Raw genomic sequence first — 23818 nt, 5'->3', positions numbered from 1 at the left:
CAGAAAAATATTTTCATAGTGTCTACATTTAATGCATATGCATACACTTAATATATGATTTATGTATCATATATACTTTTCCATGTTAAATAAGAGGATTTTATACATAATATAATCTAAATTTGTGCATAATTCAAAAATACCATTCTTTATTCAATTAAATGATTGGTGACTATTAATGTTCACCATGCAAAGTTCCCTTCAAATCTGAAAGGAAGTATAATATTATATCTATAAGCAGTAGAAAGCCAGTGGATACTGCCAATATACCAGTAATTCATTATTATATTTAAAATGTTCACATTCAGAAATTATATCTTTCAATGATTAGGTGTCTTTACCAAGGAAGTATTTTAATCAAAATTGAATATAATGAATAATTTACAATGGCCATTTTTTCAAGCACTTTATATGTCTGTAGGCAGTCACCCCAGATAGACATGTCGTATTCTGTATATCTATCTGCCTCTCTCTGCTAAGTGGCAACTTCTGAAAACTCCAGTGACTGTGTGACAGGTGCATCATATTCTTTCTTTTGGAGCTGTCAATGAAAAAATTCCAATATAGAATTATGCTTTTAGATAACTCTATCCTATTTGTTTAGAGAAAGTGTCTCTAAAGTAATCTATTATAAACTTGCAATTTTCTAAAAGCCACAGCCAGTCGCCTAGCAACATACTTGCTTATGTGATATAATGAAAGCAATATGATAAAATGCTGTTTTCAGGTATTAATCCCTAAAAACATTACTAACTAAAAGGACACATTTTGCAGATGGAAATTTTTGAGCGATGGGACTTACACAAGCAAAATAAAAGGATACAGTGTACTAATTGAAAGCCATTTTCTTAATGACACAGTATTAACATTTAAGGTCCACTCAAAGTACCAGAGCCATCTTTGTCCTATCCCCAGGCCCTACCTGGAGCTTCTGGGGCACTCGGTGCATTAAGAGCCTTCAACGAGAGGATGAAATTGCACATCTTCTAGGGGCACTTAATAGTTTCATGACATGCACTGAACACACAGGGTGCCTTAAATGAAACAGAAAGTATTTTAGTTTGTAAAACATCTTTATTTTTTTGAAATGTCAAAACTATTAGAGAAAGGAGAATTCAAAAGCTAAATTTAGGTCTAAATATGAAAATCAGAACAATTATCTTTTGCATTTTAATGTGTTTTCATTGCTGTTTTTAGTTTCCATCTGAGTTAGCTGGAAAAAAATACCCACATAACTTATTCTTTTTAGCTTTAAACATTTTCCTGATGATAATGAATATTAGAGACTGACCAAATTGCTTTTGGTTTTACTTCTTTTAAAAAGTATCTTCATTTTCTCTGTTTCTCAGATGCTTCACCTTTTTCGTATTGTCCCTGTTAATTGTGAGTGATGATGGTGCTGGCATAGTGTGGAGAACTTCAAAAACCGTGCGAGACTATTTCATAAATATATGAACTGAAGAAGTTGTCCTGCCTGATACCATTGCAAGCCCGAAAGTTAGACCCACATTACTCTAAGAAAATTTTATAAAATCTGGTTTCAATTCCTTTGACACTTAATAGTTATTGACACACTGTTGATCATTACATGTTCATATCCCCAGATGCTGTTATTATCAGTAAGATATGAAGATGACAGGCAGGGCAAATGACTGAACATCAGTCATTTTAATATTTCAGTCATTGACAACTAGCTTTTAGTTTGATATTATAGCTGCTAGTAGGAGAAACCTGTTTTTTTATCACAGGGCCTAAGATCCCTTCCTATCTTAAAAATAGCTGGTCATAATAATCCTGGACTGCAGATAATATGAATTGAAAGTTAGCCATTACAAGAGGCATACATGCTTTTACTCTGAAATCTAGGAGGGCATAAATCATTCCATCTAGGGTAGAAGTGAATTCAACCATTTGCAGATACAGTTTCCTGAGAATCCTTTATCTTTGGGGTCACATTATAGTAAGAATACTGAAGATGGCGATTTGCAAGACATAAGGTTAAGTGGGGACAGCAGTTTTGAGATTGCTTTTTAAATATTTTACAGTGACATAAAAAACAGTTGGGGAGCAACAGAAAGGTCTGTAGTCAAAGGCAAAATGTTTATGTGAAACATGACAGAAGAGATGCTTACTTTTCAGCTTTTATCTTTTTTTGTATTTTAATGACCTTTATTCCGAAAACCACATTCTGGGATTATTTACTTAGACATTGTAACTAGCAGATCTCATATGCAATCACTCATTATCCCTGGTATTCAAGGAGTCTATAGAAGCAAGAGGTATTATCACATAAAAATGAAGAGTGGATGAGGCTTAGGAGACTTCACATAAATAGAATCTGTCCCCTTTCTGACATCCTCTTAATCTGAGCATAAATGAGAAATGTACAACAACCCCTAAAACAAATGACAACTGAGAAGGGTCATATGTAGTGGTCTCCAGAGGAGCAAGTATGGATTTATGCATTATATGCTACATCTTATTGTTTGCTTGGGTCTCCCTCCCTCCGTCCCTTCCTCCCTCCCTCCCTCTGTCCTTTCCTCCTTTACTTTGTTTTTTTATTGTTTTGTTTTGTTTTTTTGAGCCGACAGGGACTTTAGTCCAGGGAGTCTCAAATTGATCATGTAGCTGTGGATGACTTTGGACCTCAGACCCTCTTGCTTCTACCTCCTGAACTCTGAATTAAAGGTGTGAAACCACTGTCCTTGACTTATGTAGTGCTGGGGATCTCATAAATGGCTGCTGCCTCAAACCCTACATCCTGTCTTTTCTAATTTGTTCTACTATTCTGTTATGGTCAGGAATTTCTACAGATTCATCATTAAAAGAACTTGATCACTCACCTTTAAGCTTGTTACCTCTACTAGACCTTCAGAGTCTGTGTATTTAGTGATTTGATCTTTATAATCTTGGGTCTAATCACAGAAAAATACACTCATTGTTTTTGTTTGTTTCTTTTCTTCTTTCTTTGATAAAATTCTTTGATATTGGAACGAACAGTGAGTGTTATAGTTTAAATGTTCCCTTCAAAAACCTGGGCTAAATTCAATTGCCCTATAAAGATATTGAGAGGTGGGATCTTAGGGAGAATCATGTGTGAACTATAATTGAGAATGGTTTAGTAATTGTGGAAGTGCCTTGATAAAAGAATAAACTTATGAGTTTTCTTACTACTATTATCTCACTTTTTTGTGTACACTTGTGCTTCAACAATGGTGTAATCATCCATGAAGTCCTTCATATGTGAACTCTTTTCTTTAGAGATCCTAGTCTCTACACTATGGGTGGAATAAAATTTTAATGTGTATAATTGATAAATTCTGTGCTGTTTTTTGTAGTTCCAAAAAGTGAATATAGATAGTAGTATAAAGATTCTGGAGTGCAGTATGTCTGTATAGATAGTTACATATGTAAAATAACTCCTAGTTATTTAAAAAAGGAATTGGAAGAGGAAATAATTATGTAAACACCTGGGATTTTTTAATTAAAGCATCAAAATGTTGGTTGCTTACAAAAGAACTATAAGATCTAAAATCTTGCATTTAAGAGAAAGTTGAAAAGTGGTTACACAGGAAGACTTACATTTTAGCAAAGATCTGCAGATTAAATTGAATAAATGTAATGAAATTAATTACTAAGTCAATTAGAACTCTTCCCCACATAATGTGTACTGTAATTAGGTATATATTTGTCCATCGCAAATTCACATGTTGGAGGATAGTTTGCTAGTGTCGTGATGTGAATAGTAATGGATACTTCAAGAGGAGAGGCTTAGCATCCTGAGACAATGAGTGTTCTCCCACTATAAAATACTGAAGTAGCTTTACTAGACCCTGAGGTCTCTCAGGAGAGAGTTGTTCTAAAATTGAGCCAGGTTCCTAAATCACTCTCTCCTGCTTTAGGATGCAACTTCTTCCTTCTGCATGTGCTCCCACAATCATGTCCTCATCAACTATGAATTGAGATGATGTTGGAACCTTTCTTTTCATCCCTCAGAGCTGTAAGCTAAACAATCCAGTTAGGTTGCCTCAGCTATTCTCTTCTATTAACACCAAATGCTTTAATACTCTTTGCGCTTATATAAATGTTTATATATGTTTATATATATAAATGTTTAGAGTCCACATTGTTGAAGAAGTTGTGGAATAGCCAAAAGAATAAGACTAATTTATAACTAATAGTGAACTGGTATTTTATGTTAAGAATTAACTTAGAAATGACAGTCAGTGTGTGCAAGCTATCCATGAAGAGTTCATAAATAGAATTGTGACTGGTATGGTAACTGCTTACCCAGGTCTATTTTCTCAAGCTTAACTTCTTGCTTTCTGAAAGTGCTTCATAGACCTTAGAGTTTATTCTGACTCCTTTGCATTCAGTAGTTTGTCATGGAGTAGTTTGTTAGGCTTTGGACTCTATCCATCATCTACGTACATCTTCCCAGATGACTCATAACGCATTAAGTGTTTGCTTTGAACTTTCACACTAACTATAGTGTTATTACTCATCTTGTCTAGTAATTGATGTCAAAAGTAGAACTTCAGAGAATATGAAACTCCAAGAATATAATTATACCATTTGGAGCTAGTGGGAGTTCTTGAGTTTCATAAATTTGGGAGCGATATTTATATCAGAACCATCAAGGGAACAATGTCAGAATTTTCTCCTTCCCAAAGGGAAAAAGATGTAAACGTAGTTAGAAAAAGACAGTAGTTGAAATAAATTTTGACACATCTCTTTTGATAAAGTCATTACTCTTCACTTGTGTTTAATAATACTATTACTAACATGTTCATAATATGTTTGCAAAGACTTAATTCATTAAATATTTATTTTGTATATCTTCTGTGCTAGACATTTTCTCATGGGATGAAATGTAAGAATGAAAAGAAAATGCTGTGGTTTTGCTCTTATCAGGACTCTGAAGCAGTATTGAAGAAAATAAACATTGGATGTAATAGTGTTATTTAATTGATAAATATGGGCTGGCAAGATGGCTCAACATCCTTAGCCATTAGGGAAATGCAAATCAAAACAACTCTGAGATACCATCTTACTCCTGTCAGAATTGTTAAAATAGAAAACATCAATTACACTTTATGCTGAAGAGGATGTGGAGAAAGGGGAACACCCCTCCACTGCTGGTGGGAGTACTGACTTATACAGACACTTTGGAAATCAGTATGGACATTCCTCAGGAAAATGGGAATCAGTCACCACAAGATCCAGCAATTTCATTATTAAGAATATACCCAAAGATTGCACATTAATACAACAAGGATGTCTGCTCCATTTTGTTCATTGCATCATTATTTACAATAGTCATAACCTGGAACTAACTGAAGAGTGGATAGAGAAAATGTGGTGTATTTACATAATGGAGTGGAAAAAATAATGGAATCTTGAAATTTCAGGCAAATGGATGGCACTAGAAGAAATCATCCTGAGTGGTTGCGGGTGTTGTTTAAGGGCAGGGGAGGAGAGGAGGGAGAGGGAGCTGGGATTGACATGTGCGGCAAGCTTGTTTCTATTTAAATTTAAAAAGATAAATAAAAAAGAGTAAAAAAAAAAACAAGTCAAGTGAGAGATGATATCAACTCAGGCCATGGGAATAACAATGTGGATAAAGCTCACAAAAGTTGCTATCATTGAAAGGAGATTTAGTGTAACAAAAGAGAACATGAATTGGTTCGACAGTGAGATGCATTTGTCAATAATTGGCTTGGCAAAGACTAATAGTGGTTCAGGCTATGTAACTAAGATTGAACTATATTGTGCATTTGTTAAATTTACAATTTGTAGGTTTAAATATCATATATTCAAAGAAAAAAGCAATTAAATCAACAGTTTGGGAGACAGAACTTAGTTGGAGACATGAAATGGAATGCTCTTACAGCATCAAACAGTGATTAAAGTCATGGGAGTAGTTAAGGTCATCAAAGAATACAGTAAATTTATTTTTGTTTGTGTTTCACAACTGTTATTTTGCTATTTTTGTGAATCATAATATACTTACTTGTGTTTTCCAATGTTCTTACTCTAGCCCTATAGAAGCATCATTTGACCTCTAAACAGAGTTGTGATACAGGTTGAGAACCTCTGATCCAACCTGACCAATAAGAGTGAGGGAGACAGAAGTCACAGGGGAAACTCTAGCAGATAGTCAAATCCCATCCATGTTCCAGACAGGAGAATAAACACACCTTCCATGCTTAGCCAGTTATCTTCAGTTGCACCATCCAGGCCAAGAAATTGGCCTATGCTCTGTGGGCTGCACCAGTTTCCAAACTATAGAAGCCCTCACAGTATACCCAAAGGCCAACCTGAGGAAGATAGTTCCTCAAGGCAGGCTGCTTCCAGAAAGCTTGTAGCAAATCTAAATTTAAACTATGATAGTGACTTTCCATAAATCTAAATTTCTCTGCTGAAATGCATAAATCCAAATCTTTACTTCTCCTTTTATCATTAGCTGTTTTTTCTTTCACTTGGTGCCCTTAATGTATTATTATTCTATAATCATTTCTTCAATATTTTTCTAAACAGCTAATACATGTTATAATTTCTTTAAATAAAGACCAGAATAAGTTTGACAAAAAAAAAGAGTGAGGGAGAGATGAATAAAAACACTAAGTGATTAAATAGGTGCAAACAAAAGGCAATTCTTAATGAATGGCTCAACACAAAACAAATTTCTTTCTCATACATATTTCAGGTTGGTGGATGGTTCTCCACTAGGGCATGACTCAGAAACTTTTATCTTTCTTTTGCCATTTCAATTGGCAAACATTGGAAATAGCCTAACAAAGGCAAGACATGATTTTAATTGACAATTGCATCCATGTGTGCAGGGCACTGTGTTCCGGTTCACCTCCCGTCTTTGATTTTCCTTCCTTGCGTTTGGTTCCCTCCCACTGACTTCCTCTTTACATTCATGCCTTTGTACTGCAGCTATTGAGCCTTTAATTTCAGTAAGGAGTGTCTGGGGAATGAAGAGTTGGAATTGCTTTTTCAAGATGTGAAGGAGTGAGATGTTAGGGAGGATCAGGTGTGAACTGTCATTGAGAGAGGCTTAGTTACTGTGGAAGTGCCTTGCTATAGCAACAGACTCTCCCATATGCCTTGCTGTTGCCATTTCACTTGTGTGTGCACACTTATGTTTCTATAATGTTGTAATGAAATGTGAAGTCCTCCATTACATGTGGCCTCTTCAGTTCCCAGTCTCTAAAACTATGAGCTTGATAGCTTCTATTACTTATAATTTATATGGTCTGCGGTATTCTCCTCTAGTTCCAGAAAATGAAGTTATATATCAGGGTAAACATTCTGTGGCATAGTATATCTGTACAGATAGCTGAATATGTAAAATAACCCCTATTTATTTAAGATCAATATGGAAATGGAAGTAAGAAATGATTATATAGACACATTAGAATTTTTATTAGACCATCAAGATGTTGTTTGCTTACTAGATTAGAGATGAAAGTTCTAAAGTCTTGCATTTGAAAGTTAAGAAGGCATCACATAAGAAGCCTTGTATTAACCAGATACCTAGCAGAATAAATTGAATAAATACAATTTAAATTGCTAACTCAATTAAAGCCTTGCCCCATGTAATTTGTGCTGTAAGTGGGTGTATTTTGAACTTCAGCCAGCCGTTGGTGGTATTTTGAACTTCAGATACCCCTGTTTCTATCTCCTCAGTGCTGTATTAAAGGTGCTACATTGTCCATCTCCCCCTCCCTGAGACTAAGTGAAAGGCATTTGAAGTCTCCTCTCATTCTTTCTCTTCTACTATTCTCAAGAGACATCTTTGAGCCTCTGATAATAAAGACAAACAGGCAAATAAATCTATAGAAGATTGAAGATTGAGAAACTATCAAAAGTTCTGCTGTCAGAGGTATAACATTTTAGGAGGAAAATAAAATTTTCAGATGCAAGCAAAGGAGGAAAGAAACCTTGGGGACTTTTGAGAGGGGGAGTTAGAACAATATGCTCATGTTTGTGATTCACACACTAAAGAGAGATACAATGGCAGAAAACAGGTGTCAGTAGGAACTGAGAATGTTGGGAACATTTTGATACGTAAAGAAATTGACTCTAAGGTTCACAATTTTGGAACTAATTGAATGTGGGGAAGAAGGTACAGATTTTTTTCTCCATTTGAAATATCTTCAGCATTCAACGATCTTCTCCAATTTATTTTCACCATTCCTTCTTTCTGTGTTTTCCCAATATTCAGATGTAAACTTTTTTTTCTTTGCATGGAAAGACTTCTCTGATGACAGTCTTAATGGCATGCAAAGATATTGGTGTTCTTGCTTTTCAAGACTAGCTCTCATAGTGTTATTTCATTGTCACAGTTCTATCCTGGTCGACTACAGATTGCTGGAATCAGGTACTGCTCATCTGTTCTCCTTCTCTTTTAGTGTTTGGTTAAGGATTCAAATTCATTAAACTCTGGTCCATACATAAAGTTTCAAACCCATTTTGATAAGTTTTTAGTAAGATGATGGTTTGACAGGCTGTCAATGTTATCAGTCACAAGTACAAAGTGGGCACAGATTCAAGACGTGGAGAAAAACCTAAAGTTCACTTAGTTTGGCATTGAGTTCACCACTTTTGACATGTAAGTGGACCAGTTCTTGATGTTGTGGAAGGTATATGTTAAACACATTGTAAAATGTTTTGAATTCGCTCATTGGAGAAACATCTATTTAAAAAGGCTGGAAAAGAGGAAGCTGGCAGAAAGGTATGAGAATGTCTAGAAGAGGCATTTGCTCATGAAGAAAGCTAGCAATGACAGCAGCTAGTATAACTAATATCCACCATCACTGGAGAAGCTGCCGGAGTAAAGGAAGTATGAAGGTTGCAGCTTCACAACTTCCTGTCTGTAACTTTCAGCATAGCAGTGTTAATGCTGAGTCACTTTCAAACACATGGAAAAACTACTTCTGTTCTTATTCATATTTATGTGATTCTGTGTACTATAATTTTGGCAGAGAGGAAATAGCCTGAGACCTTAGTGACCAATCATTTAAATGCATATCTAAACCAAATGAAAAGCTGAGAACTCAGAATACAAAATGTTACCTTGGAATATTTTTACATACATTAAGTTGAAGTGGTTTCAGGCTAATTTGTTTAACTTACTGGTGCAATAAAACACAATTTGTTAGTTTGAAAGCCAGTGGGTTTTTTTCTTCCTACTGGAAACCCATAAATGTCAAAGTGGTGATTTAGGTAGTATATTTGTTAAATTAATGAAGATAATCCTTTTTTGTTTTATTTGTGTTAAAGTACTGAGAGCTTTATTTCATTTTCTTTTTAAAATGATGACTAAGAATATTTCCTTGATATTGGCCAAACAAAATTGAATCTCTCAAACAGCATTTTAAATGTTAATCAGAGACAAAGCCAGCACTGGCCAGCAAGGGTTTTGCTTTAGAAACTAACATTTACATTGTACTTTTCATTTGAAAAGCTATTTAGAAACATAAATTAATCTTTACAACACTGCTGAGAAGTAGTTAATGGCAGGAAGCATGATCATTACTCCCATATTACAGATGAGTAAGCTACACTGCCAGCTTAGTGACCAAATTAAAATTATTACTCATGTGTCAAATCACTTATGACTATCCCCATCTGATATTTCATGCTTAAAGTTTTTAATGCATTATCATCTCTTGGATGGATAAATGCATTGCTCCCAGGTCTCTATGAGAAAAAAAGCTGATGTAATAAGACATGCACAGGTTGTTTGGTCAGCACATGAAGGAATAGCATTACCTTCTCCTGATCACACAGTGGGTGACAGAACATACATCACTGATATCCCTCATTGCTTCCCTGTACAGACATCATATTCAATTAAGCAAAGAGCTCTCTGTCAACAAATTTGACATGCTCATATAGGGAATGGCAGAGACTCCTCTGAAATCAATGCTCAAGTTATGGTAGACTGACAGTTTAACAGTTGCATAGGCATCCCTTGATTTTTATCTGTTTTTGCTACAGATCTGAGAAATGCGCTTTAAGTGTAAGCAAATACACTCCCTTAAGTTTGAGAGATATAGTTGTAAATAGGGAGCATATTTCAGTGCACCGAAGGATACATTAGTAAAGTTCTGTTCAGAAAGAAAGGAATGGAGTTGTGCCTCACATGGTTAAATAAAGTTGATTCTTGGTGATTTAGACAGCCACTGGTCACATGTAAGCAGTTACTCTGGGAAGTAATTTTTGAGAATCTTTAGTCTGATGGACATCTCAAAGATCTCAAAGTTTCTAATGTATTTGACAAATTTCCTGTCCTTCCTGAATCTACAAAATGATTCACAGCCAACTCTCTCCATGAGAAATAAAAAAAAACATTTTAAAAGTTTAGCAAGAAAGCATAAAGAATAGAGCTACCAGTAAAAAGCAAGCTGCCCAATTTCAGAAGTTTTAACAAATGTCCTTCTTTGGCAAAACCTTTCTTTTGTTTGTAAAGTATCTTTACTGATAGAATTATGTTTTCTTATTCTCTTTGCAACTATTCTATTCTCTGCTTTTCCTTTAAGTTTTGAATCGTCTTGGGGTCTCACATGAACAATTCGCATGGGCTATTGTTCTTGTGAACAAAATTAAATGGCAAACAAAGGTAAAGACGCAGAGGATGTTGAGATGTGAGTTAATTGGGAAAACCCATTTGAACATTTAGAATAGTTTTATCTCCATGGCAACTGGATTTCTAAATATTATTATTACTGTCTACCTCACTTTATTCTGGTAGCTTTTCCTTCTTGTCAGGGATTGCAAATATAGGACACTTGGAAGATAGGTCCGAGTTTACAACTTTATGTGCCTCAGATATTGGCAATCTGGACAATCCAGCTACATTTCCATCTACTTATGAGCTCACTGAAAGTGTCTCAGTCAGTTTTCTTCATGTGCACACCCAACCTGTATATTTCTAACTTCTAGACTTTGTGCCAAAGCTAGAAGTTTATTCCAATGTTTGAGTTTTTTCATTTTCCTTGGAAAGTAGCAGTAAACCCATCAACTTCCACCATAAAAATATTGATTTGGAATATTTTATGATACATACTGTTGCTTTTAGAATCATTAGGTTTGCCCAAAAATTCCCAGCAGCAAAATTTCCTACCTTTTTAGAAACATAACAAGCTATCGACAATGTCACCCAGTGCTGTCATTATAATTATGGGTAAAAAATTCATGGCTTCAAACCAGTTAGATATATTTGAAGATAAACACAAACATAAATGTGGCTCAGTATTAGCGCAATGCCCTGTCTCTTGAGTGCCACCAAACATCTGTGTTGGAATAAAAGTAGCAAACACTCAACCAGAGATGGATTCTCCATCTCTGCACGTGTATTCTGATATCACACACCAGGGTGTATGCAAACAAATAATGAGAGAATGTTGTGATCAGCACGACTCATTACCCAAATCCTGTGTGGATTCCTGTTGGCAGTTTAGCACTGACATGAGCCTTCTGAGCTCTTTGGTCCTGAACAAAAAATAGACTCAAGTCAGAGTTAAAGATGATAATATTTTCATTTCTAGGTATTTAAATGAAACCTCTCAATTTATAGCTATTAGTAGCTGAAATAGTGAAAGACTGGCCTCGGTCTTATTTACAATGGAATCTAATTTATAATATTTCATGCATTACATAGGGCATATGAGTACATCCACACCAGCAATGTTATCCTTAGTAAATATTATTTCTATGACTAGAATCTTTGCCCACCAATGGTCCACACATATGGACTGATGATATTGTAAGAATGCACTATTCATCAAACCAAACTCCTGAGACTAGGATGAATAAGTCTGGACAAAACAACATTCATAAGAGCAAGTATTTATTAATTTACATCTATTATATTTATTATATACTATGTAGGGCTGGGATATAATGAGAAGTAAAAGTAAGCAAGATTTCTCCCTGAAACAGGCAAAGGCCCTCATGGGAAAGAGAACTTTAATTACATGATTAAAAACTACTTCTCCAGTAAGAGCTAAGAAATGAGAGTTATTAATTACTAGTCAATTAGGCAAAGAGGAAGGGGAAGACTTGCTTATGCTAAAGAGTCAGAAGTTGTGCAGTTCTTGTGGTAAAAGGGTTAGGATAAAACAGCGGCTTCTGTGGAGAGTTAAGTAGAAATGTAACCCCAAATGGGGTTGGAGAAATAGAACCAAGCCATGCATGCTGTTGTGCTATAAGAGCAATAGGAAGCTGCGAAGGAAGGACACATTGGTGTGGCTGCAGTGTATAAGAACTGGTCAGAATTTGTTGAACGTGTATAAAGATAAAGATGAGCACATATGTACTAAAAAGTATGTCTTCATTCACAGTGGTTTGGGACTTTTGTGATAACAAATACTTGTTAATCTTTAAGACTTTTAATAATTGTCTGAGTAATAAGATTTTTCATGTCACTAAATTTAGATTGGGACTCAGGGAACAGTATAAATTGCTAACCAAACCTGTGGCGATATCCTTGTGTCATGAAATACTGCAACTAGACAGAAAAGGGGGGTCATATTTTTTTCTGCAATGGCTGCTCAAATATCATTGTCACACCAGAGAGGATGGATTTGGTTGCTGTTACAAGTGTCTACAGCTTGCTTTAGAAGACCTTTGCTCCCCAGAGCAACATGTATCACAGGTCTAGCCTAGATGATTGCTACCCACAGCATCTGTAGATGATGTAAAGGATTTCAGAATGTCATCAAAGAGCACATCTTTCCACCCAGGTACACTGTGCACATATGAGGCTGTAGCCTCTTTTCATTTACTTTTCCTTTCAGTGTGAGCAGTAGTAACTTCACCACACTCATTTGGCCAATTTCTACACTCACACATTTATGTCGCAGTCTAAATCCTAGTAAAGCCTTTTTGATGGTTACATTTTTTTCTGTTAATAATCTCTGTATTGAGTAGAGCTGGCTGAGATGGTTACACTACAGCTGGCAGCACTAAAGGCTGTTGGCACTGACCATAACCAGCAACAGTGAAGATAGTTATCAAGTAGAAGATGGCAGACAACAATGAAAGTATACAAGCCTAGCAGCCTCTACTCTTAGTAGATTTTCTGGAAGCTGTAGGCAGTGGCTAGCTAGATCTAGCTGTTTGGAAAACCATGAAGTGTCCTGTTAACATCCTAAAGTTATTGTTATTCATGGCCCAGGACTGCTAACTCTAAGAAGTAAGACTTGCTGATATTAAGAACTACTAATATCAGGAAAGCTATGCTTTGCTTTTTTTGTGTGTGCTTTTTATTTTAACATAGCAAAATAAAAAAATCTGCAGCTGAGTGATAACAATACTAATCTGAGGAGGAGTGACAGAGATTGAGTCCAATTACTTGGACAATATAATCGTCCAATTATACCTACATAATGAAATTCCAACAAAAATCTGAACCCAAAAGCACAGGTTAATTTCCTGGGCTGTCAATATCAGAGTCATATATTAATATCAAGAAGATTACTCCTTCTGAAAAAATAATATTCTGCCCCATACAATGCTTCCTTTTCATGGTTTTCATTGTGATTTCCCTGTAATAAATGCAAATATGAGCAAAACGGGTTTCCTTGAGTATATGACATTTCATAGTGTATTATTGAACTTAGGAGTGATTTGGGTAACCTATCCTGTGACAGTTAATGCTATATGTCAAATAGGCAGAGTAACATAGCCCAGACAGTTAAAAAAACTAGTTTTTGACATTTTTGTAAAGATTTTTTGAATGAAATTCATATTTAAATTGTTGGATTTAGGATTGAAAATCTTGGAATATGTGGATGGGACTTATGCGATCATTGGGAGGTCTTAACAGAACCCATACTATCTTCCTCAGAGAAGGAAGTAATTCAGCAGAATGAATGTCACCTTGGCTCAAGTTGCCCTTCCTCTCTAGCCTGCTGCGCTACTCTGCTAATTTTGTATCTGTTCATCTTTCACAGTTCTCTGTCTTCCAGGTGTTTGTGTGTGTGCGTGCGTGCGTGCGTGCGTGCGTGCGTGCGTGCGTGTGTGTGTGTGTGTGTGTGTGTGTGTGTGTGTGTGTGTGTGTATTCTCTTGCTGGAGAACCTTGACAGACAGACCAAACTTGGTAGTGGACATGTGTGAACTAATTTTTTTTAACTAACATATGTTATGTCCTCTGCATTCTTAGTCTTCCCAGGAATTTTATCATGAAGGAATGTTGGATTTTTCCCAAGATCTTTTTTTGCATCTAATAAAATGATCATGCAAAGTTGTTTTTTTGTCAATTTATATCATGTATTACATTTATTGGTTTATACATGTTGGGCCATGTCTGCATGTCTGGGATGAAGCCAACATGATCATGGGGAGTAAACTTTTTGGTGTGGTCTTAGATTAATTTTTCAAGTAGTTTGTTGAGTGGAAGGTCTACTTTGTAAATATTTACAAATCCTGAATCAACTGCTCTCTCCTTCTCTATTCAATATAGTATTTATGTCTTTTTTTATTTTTGGTTTTACGAGACAGGGTTTCTCTGTATTGTTTTGGAGGCAGTCGGTCCAGCCTGGCCTAGAACTCACAGACATCTGCCTGCCTCTGCCTCCCGAGTGCTGGGATTAAAGGTGTGCGCCACCACCGCCCGGCTAGTATTTGATGTCTTAATCAACTTCCTATGTTCTTAACTTAAATAAAGAACAGATTAAAAGTATTCCCTTCAGACATGTAGGGTAGTTTCTATCAATATTTTGATATGGAAGATTATAACTGGAAAATTGATTATTCCAATATTCTTAAGGAAGAGCACATGTAGTATCATTTGTGTGAATTCTATGTCAATTAGAATATTTGTTTGTGGATTGGTCTAACTAGACACAAAGTACACTAATTTCTTGGGTCATGGAAAGAAGGCCATCCACATTAATTGTGATTCCTCTCTACACATTTGAAATTCTTCTATTCTGCCAATTATTTTATGATAAAACATTGTTTGAACAGGAAGTAAGCTATTCTTTTCCTGAGTGTATATATTCTCTTATTTTTCAGAGAAAAGGGAGACATCAATACACATACTGTTCTATGGCTGGGAATATGGCTCAATTGGGAAATTATTTGACAAGCAAGCTTGAGGACCAAAGTTTGATTTTCAGCACCTCTGTAAAATGCTGGTCATGTCAGAAGTCACCTGCAACCCACATAATGGCCAGGAGCAGATATAGGTGTAACATTGATGTTCAGTAACCTGCCAGTCTAGTTAAATCGATCAGTATTATTTCCAGTAATAGATAATGTCGCAAAGATGTAAAGATGGAGACAGATCAAGGAAGATAATCCTGGCCTCCAAATGGATACTTACACATGTACATATGTACTTTGATGCACCTGTGAACACATCTATACAAACAAGTATATAAAAGATATGTGCATCACACACACACACAAACACACACACACAATCACCACAGAACACCATACACAAAAGTAAAAGAGTCATATGCAATGCCATCTGAGAGACAGAATAATTATTTCCAAAGAAAACTTTTGGCAATGAACGCCAGGTGAGTGAATTCTAATCTTATTTTTGTGACTTCTAATAGTGTTCCTTACTGCCTGGAAAATGACCTATGATGGCTATCTTTTCTGTTTAAATAAGAGAGTGTATTTAGCATGTAGGAAAGTAAAACAAAAATTAGCATGTAGCAGATAGAAGCAGGAGATAGACAGGAAGGCATTAACAAACATGACACAATATCTAGCAGAAGTTACTGGGGGAAACTTGTTTGAAAGAACAAAAAAATCAGGAACAAAACAAGGCTGTCCACTCTCTCCATACCTTTTCAACATGGTACTTGAAGTTCTAGCTATTGCCATACGACAACAAAGGGGGATCAAGGGGATACAAATTGGGAAGGAAGAGGTCAAACTTTCACTGTTTGCAGACGATATGATAGTTTACATCAATGACCCAAAGAACTCTACCAGGGAACTCTTACAGCTGATTAACACCTTCAGCAAAGTGGCAGGCTACAAGATCAACTCAAGAAAGTCAGTAGCCCTATTATACACAGATGATAAAAGGGCTGAAAGAGAAATCAGAGAAACATCACCCTTTACAATTGCCACAAACAACATAAAATACCTTGGGGTAACACTAACCAAACAAGTGAAAGACCTGTATCGTAAGAACTTTGAATCTCTAAAGAAAGAAATTAAAGAAGCCCTCAGAAAATGGAAAGATCTCCCATGCTCTTAGATAGGTAGGATCAATGTAGTAAAAATGGCAATCCTGCCAAAAGCAATCTACAGATTCAATGCTATCCCCATTAAAATCCCAGCACAATTCTTCACAGACCTTGAAAGAACAATAATCAATTTTGTATGGAAAAACAAAAGACCCAGGATAGCCAAAATAACCCTGTTCAACAAGGCAACGTCCGGAGGCATCACCATCCCTGACCTCAAGCTCTATTATAGAGCTATAGTCCTGAAAACAGCTTGGTATTGGCACAAAAATAGACAGGTAGACCAATGGAATCGAATTGAAAACCCGGGTATTAACCCACACACGTACGAACATCTGATCTTTGACAAAGAAGCTAAAAATATACAATGGAATAAAGAAAGCATCTTCAAACAAATGGTGCTGGCATAATTGGAGACTGGCATGTAGAAGAATGCAGACCGATCCATGTTTATCGCCATGCACAAAACTTAAGTCCAAATGGATCAAAGACCTCAACATAAATCCTGCCACACTGAACCTCTTAGAAGAGAAAGTGGGTGGTACCCTTGAACGAATTGGTACAGGAGACAGCTTCCTGAACATAACACCAGTAGCACAGACAGTGAGATCAACAATTAATAAATGGGACCTACTGAAACTGAGAAGCTTCTGTAAGGCAAAGGACACAGTCAGCAAGACAAAAAGGCAGCCCACAGAATGGGAAAAAATATTCACTAATCCCACATCTGACAGAGGGTTGATCTCCAAAATTTACAAAGAACTCAAGAAGCAAGTCTCCAAAACAGCAAAGGACCCAATTAAAAAGTGGGCTGCAGAACTAAATAGAGAGTTTTCAATAGAGGAGTCTAAAATGGCTGAGAGGCACTTGAGAAAGTGCTCAACATCCTTAGCCATCCGGGAAATGCAAATCAAAACAACTCTGAGATACCATCTCACTCCTGTCAGAATGGCTAAAATCAAAAACACCAATGACAATTTATGCTGGAGAGGATGTGGTGAAAGGGGGACACTCCTCCATTGCTGGTGGGAGTGCCAACTGGTTCAGCCACTTTGGAAAGCATTATGGCGATTCCTTAGAAAAATGGGAATAAACCTACCTCAAGACCCAGCAACTCCACTCTTAGGCATATACCCAAAAGATGCCCATTCATACAACAAAGATGTCTGTTCCACTATGTTCATAGCAGCTCTATTTGTAATAGCCAGAACTTGGAAGCAACCTAGATGTCCCTCACCCGAAGAGTGGATAGAGAAAATGTGGTACATCTACGCAATGGAGTACTATTCAGCAGAAAAAAATAATGGAATCATGAGATTCGCAGGCAAATGGATGACACTAGAAGAAACCATCCTGAGTGAGGTAACCCAGTCACAAAAAGAGAAACATGGCATGTACTCTCTCTTATATGGATTTTAGACATAGATCTGGGGAGTGCCAGCCTACAATCCTATGGCCAGACAGTCTGGGAAACAGAAACTACATTTAGTGGCTGGTTAAGTACTGAGCTGAACTCAAGAAAGCCAGTAACAGAGAGGGAGGACTGATGATCAAAGGGATTAAGACTGGGCTGGTTTAACCCCCAGAAACAGCTGACCAGACAAAGGTTAACTCTTGAATCCCAGGCATCAGCCTGGGAATCCAGCATGGGACTGATCAAGACCCCCTGAATCTGGGTGTCAGTGAGGAGGCCTAGGTAATCTATTGAGCCCTGGGCAGCAGATCAGTACCCATCCCAAGTATACACATGGACTTTGGACTCCCGTAGAACAATGTGAGGTGCACTCTCACCCTTAACTCTTGGGGAAGGGTCTAGGCCCTGCCCTATATGAAATGACAGACTATGGACACCCCCATGGAGGGCCTCACCCTCCCTGGGGGAATGAGGGGATAACGGGGGGGATGGGAGGAGGGCACGGGAGGAGGGGAGGGAAAGGGAGAGGGACCTGGAACTGACTTGTGAAGCAACCTTGTTTCTTATCTAAATTAAAAAAAAAAGAATAAAAAAAACAAATTTAAAAAAAAGAACAAAAAAGCATAATGTTATCAGATGGGTATGGGTAGTCCTATAAACTCAGCAGAGAAAAGGAAGTTTCTGATTGAGAATCTCTCTTAATAATCTTCTAGCTTCCTGTTTTAGCCAACGCCATTTTTTTTTAAAAACAGCAGCAATGTCTGTTGCCAAGGATACAGTGCCCTTAACATCCTTATTCACTTGCTGTTTTCTGTTTTCCATAAAAAACTAAAGGGCACAGTTTGATCCAGGACAGTGGATTCAGTTGATCCTTGACATAAGCACACTTGGATTTGAAAGAGAAGAGGTCCTCCTAGCTCCCAGAACCCTCAACAAGCTTAAACAGCAAATGGTGATTTAGCAATGTATATTATACAAAGTAGTAGAGACAAGGGTCTTAAGAGAACTATAAAAAAATTCTGAAACTCATCTCCAGCCTTAATCAATTAAGGTGTATCTAACTGTCTCCTCAAAGGATTTATAACAGATCTTATAGGAATCTCACTGTAATTTCATATCAGAAAATTTATGAAAGGAACAATTCTGGCAAGCAAATCCACTCAAATAAAGCTAAGTGCATATTTTATGTTTTAAATTACCTAGTTGTTTGTAGAGGTTTTATGGTACTTAATTGAGAAGTATCTCAGTAGAACTTCCACCCAAACACCCCAGGTGTTTAATGCAAAATTTGAGTGTTTATATAGACATCTAAATATTCCCAGATTATTGATAAAAATGGACAATGTTCTAGTCTTTTAAAATTGCTTACAATTTAAAGATTACAAAGCTTATATGCTTATATTCTTTATTGATTGTTTTTTAGATTTTACAAGTGCGTGCAATGAATAGATCTCCTGGACTCATAATCTCTATTCATCACCTGTTCATCACATAGATCACTAAGGTTAGTACATAAAGTTCTGGGCTTATTGCAGAAAGAGGAATTGGGAAGTTTTTGCTGTTTACTGTTAAGAATCAAGATATGTTTAAAGATATCTTCATCATTTTCAATGTAGAATTCAGATAAAAAGTTAATACAGCTTACATGGCTCTTCAAATTTAAACATGCTTCAAATGAAAATCAGGGACCACTTGCAATTTCAGCAGAGACTAACTGCTGTGGTAACTAAGATCTTAAGGACTGATAGAAGAAGGAATATTTTCCTTGCATCAGTATTGATATATGGTCATGTAACAGCTCAAAACTATTTGGGGTTTCACAGAAATGGGGGTGAGTTATCTGAGGACACTTTAAAAACTCGTAGTTGAGACAGTTTGAATTTACTTAATATTTTAAATGCAAACTATATCTACAGAAGTCAATTATTTAAAGTGTTCTAAGGTTATCTTTCACCTAGATTAAAAATGCTAAAATGTGATTTCTTCTGTGAAATAAGAGTTTTAAAATTGACAATTGTGAATGCAATAAATTTGAGAGATGTGTAGGGAAATAATAGTAACTATAAGTGTACAAATTTAGAATATGGGAATCTGTCTGGTTCTTTTAGTTTCAAGTATGGTCTTTATTCAAGTGCACAACCATTGGTATCAGAGAACTGACTCATTATGCAGAAATAGACACAAACTGCCTAGGTAGCCAATATTTCCTAAAACTGGCATGCACATTTAGTGTATGAATAATTGCCAAATGACATAGAGGGAAACCTTCAAGTTTGAGTCAGTCAGTGGAGTAATGTAACTGTAAAGCTAATGATCTAACTCAATGTTTCTCAACCTTCCTTTGATACAGTCACTCATGCTGTGGTGTCCACCAATCATAAAATTAATCTGTTACTACTTTATAATTGCAGTTTTGCTACTGTTATGAATCTTAATATGAACATCAATTTTCTGATGATTTTAGGCAATCCTAGTGAAAGGGTCAGCCATTTGACTCCCAAAGGGGTTGTGACCCACAGGATCATTTAATAGATCAGGACTCAGGTCCTGAAACTGTATGATACTCCCTTGAAGGTTACATTGCAAGGCACATGGAAATAAATTTTAAAATTGACCTTTTGACACATCTTTTAGAATAATTTTTACTATAACCAATGTTGATTTTTATAAAAACTAACTCTTGAACTAAATCTCTAGTACATTGTCAAAATCTGCCATGACCCCTTATATCCCAGCTTGTCTATGAGCCAACATAAGCATGACAAAATTTTCAAGATATTTTGAAGTCATACTGTGTCTGACAATAAATATGGAGAGGCTCACTGTTTGCTGAGTTAATTATAGGACTAGAGCTTGTTTTGTTGAAGCTTAGATTATAAAACAAGGGTCAAAGTTTCCCAGAGTCAGAGGTGTGGATGGAGAGGAGTGTAGGTTGCTGTCAAGACTAGGAGTGTGCATTCCTATTTTGATCTTGAGGTCTTGGAAACAAGGGAATACTTCTCGTTTGAAATATTTGATAATACATTGCTCTTTTTGTCTTGCTACCATGGAGAAGGGCTTCTTCTCAGAAACATTGCATCTGACCCAGGCTATGAGTAATTCGTTCAAGAAGACAATGATATACACATTTTTCCTTACCAGCCATAGGATTGGTGGTAGTTACATGTCAAATATCTAGACAACAGAAAATGATTTTATAGGAAAAAATGACCAGACTCAGCAGAAGGAAAAGAACAACAAAGATAAACTTCTCTGATTTCCTAACATTTTTAAGCTTTGAATTCTCATGCATGGTAATTGATATATCTGGAAATGTACATTTTCTGCATTTATGACAGAAAACCTGGAAAGTTGTGAAGAAGTTTAACTAGTGCTGCAACAGCACAAAGAAGATAAACTGAAGGAAATTTTCGGCAGTCAGCCCTTTCCCCTTATAAATGACTAAAGCCGTTTTAACTGGCAGTTTTTTATTTATGGCCCAATGTGTCCCTCTGAACCTTGACTCCCATTGCTCTCCCTGTGCCCTCAAGTCCTTTCTCTGCCCTTCTGTCTTGCTCTGTGTACTGAATGGCTGACCATTACAGACTGCATCACCAAGAACTCTTTGCCCTCTTGTTTCTGGATGGCATCAGCTAATAGAACACTCTTGAAGGTCAGAGTAACTTTTTTCTACAACTGTGTCTCTGAACATGGCTTTGGCCACAATTGGTTCTAAAAGATGGTAACGCTGATCTATTGGCAGTTATATCTCAAGGACAGCTCTCAACTAAGTTTAATGATGCTATACCCTCCTCTATAGTGGGGTACAAAAAATCACTGCTTTGTAATTGCTACTCCTTGATGTCTCAATATTTTTTGTGTGTGTGTGTCACCCATGTTTGTATTTACTTTTAAAAATGATTTCCTTTGTAAGTCAGTCTTGGATGAGAATGCTGTCTGTTTCTTACTGGATCCTGAATTTTCTGTATATTTACCAAAAGTTCAACTTCAAAATCTTTAACAATTGCATCAGAATAAAAATATTTCATTCCTTTAAAATTTAAAGCAATATTAGGCCAATGCAAATGTTTATAATAGATTAGGAATATTAACATATATACTACTGAGATGCCATAACACATAGGGTATCATAAAATGTAAAAGCAAAAAAAAATCCCAACAAAATATGCAGGTCTTTTCAGGCTAGAAATCTGAAATCAAAATATTGAAAGGGCACATTCCTTCTGAAGACATGTGCCGTGATTTTCTTTTAGCTTGTGGAGATTTACTGGACACTTGCAGTGATCTTTGACTGTGCATACATCATTTTTTGTGCCTTCATTATTACCCAAGGTATCTAATTCCACAATGAATGCTCTAAATTGCTAAAGATCAAGGAAGGATGATAGTCAACGTTCATGCTATCCTGGCAAATTTTTGTTTTGATTATGAATCTGGAAATCTTATATGAACATTAGGTTCAGTATTTTATTGTTAAGCTATGTTGTAACAAATAGAAATCTTTAGCTACTAGTCTTTCATCACTCTAACAAAAATTACATAAAATAATAAACTTTTAACGAGTAGAGATTTATTTTGGCTTATTGTTTAAGAGAAGTAAGTTTACTCCCTTTGACCCCTTGCATTTGGGGCTACAGTCTAGCATTACAAAATGGAGGAAGAACGTTCTGGAGGCTATTCATTCTTGCTTGTCATGAAATCAGAGTCCCAATAGACCTTTCAAGCTTATCCCCACATTGACTTAACTTCCTCTTCTAGACCTTATTTCTTAGGTGTCATATCAGCTCACATTAACACCATTTGTTATATCAAAAGATTTTGCACTCAGCTCTTTGACAGACTTAATTTTCAGAGCAAAGTAAGATGCCAAATGAGATTTTATCTTTCTAAAACTTTTAGCTAATATTTTAATTTTAATTGAAAGTTCTTTTCATATAGCATGACTTTGAATATATTCCACCCCCAGCTCCTTCTACATTCTCCTCATCTTTGCCCACCAACTGCATGCTATTTTTCTCTCTTTCTGAAAGGAAAATAGGAAACACAGCAACAAAAATGAAAGCGTCAGACTTAAAAATAGAAAGCTAATAACAAAAAAACAAAGACATAAGCAAAAGTGCCATACACACACACACCCAGAGAGAGAGAGAGAGAGAGAGAGAGAGAGAGAGAGAGAGAGAGAGAGAGAGAGAGAGAGAGAGAGAGAGAGAGAGAGAGAGCGCAGACAGACAGATAAACAGAGAATTCATGGAATCCATTTTGTGTTGAACAGCAACTCCTGGGAATGAGACTTGTCCTGCGTATGGTTTTTATGCCCAGTGACATGCCACTGAATAAAGTAATTTTCATTTTCTAGCAGGTATCAGTTACAAACAAATTCTTACCTAGAGATGAGGGTTTGAGTTCCTTTTTCTCCCTCAGTGCTGGAATTTTGCCTGATTTGAACTAGTACAGGTCTCTGTCAGTTCATGGACATTTAATATTCTGTGTTTCAGACACTGTTTCTTTGAGAATTGGGGTTTAGTAAAGATATTTCGCTTAGGGCTGAATGCTCCAAAGTATCTCACTCTCTGCACATTGTTCAGTAATGGATATTTTTGTTAATTACCACCTTCTTCAAGAAGAAACTACTCTGATGATTGTTTAATGATGCTCAAATCTATGGGCATAGCAATATGAGTTATGAGTGATTTTATTGTTATGTTATTTAGCAGAATAATAGTAGTAGGGTTTTCCCTGGGCTCATGGCATATCTAGCCTCAGTATCTTGGTAACTTTAGCAATGTAAGTTATGCATAAATTTTAAGGAGTATGTCATAAATCTAATAGAAACAATGGTTGGTTACTGAAATAACATTTGTGCCACTGTTGTTCCAGTCTGTTGTAGGTCAAGGGGTTTGTTACAGATGAAACTGACAATGACTTTTCTCCTCTGGAGATGTGGAAAGTAATTTCTGATATCATGAATGTTTGTCAGTAGGAGCAAAGCTTCTGGTTGGAGAACATTTTGATTTTTCCATGTTCTTTGGGATAAGTAAGTTGGATCTTCAGCAATAGCTCCTTGCCAAGGGTTCTGAAGAAATATAGCCAATAGCCCTGGAAATAGCCTGTGTAGTTGGAATGGTTTGCTGAGATGCCATTGCCAGTGACTCAACAGATATAATACATTCC

Source organism: Mesocricetus auratus, unplaced genomic scaffold (genome assembly GCF_017639785.1).
Source record: "Mesocricetus auratus isolate SY011 unplaced genomic scaffold, BCM_Maur_2.0 Super-Scaffold_100006, whole genome shotgun sequence".
Classification (NCBI taxonomy): Eukaryota; Metazoa; Chordata; class Mammalia; order Rodentia; family Cricetidae; genus Mesocricetus; species Mesocricetus auratus.
The sequence above is the reverse complement of the archived record's forward strand: the minus strand, read 5'-3'. Positions refer to the sequence as shown.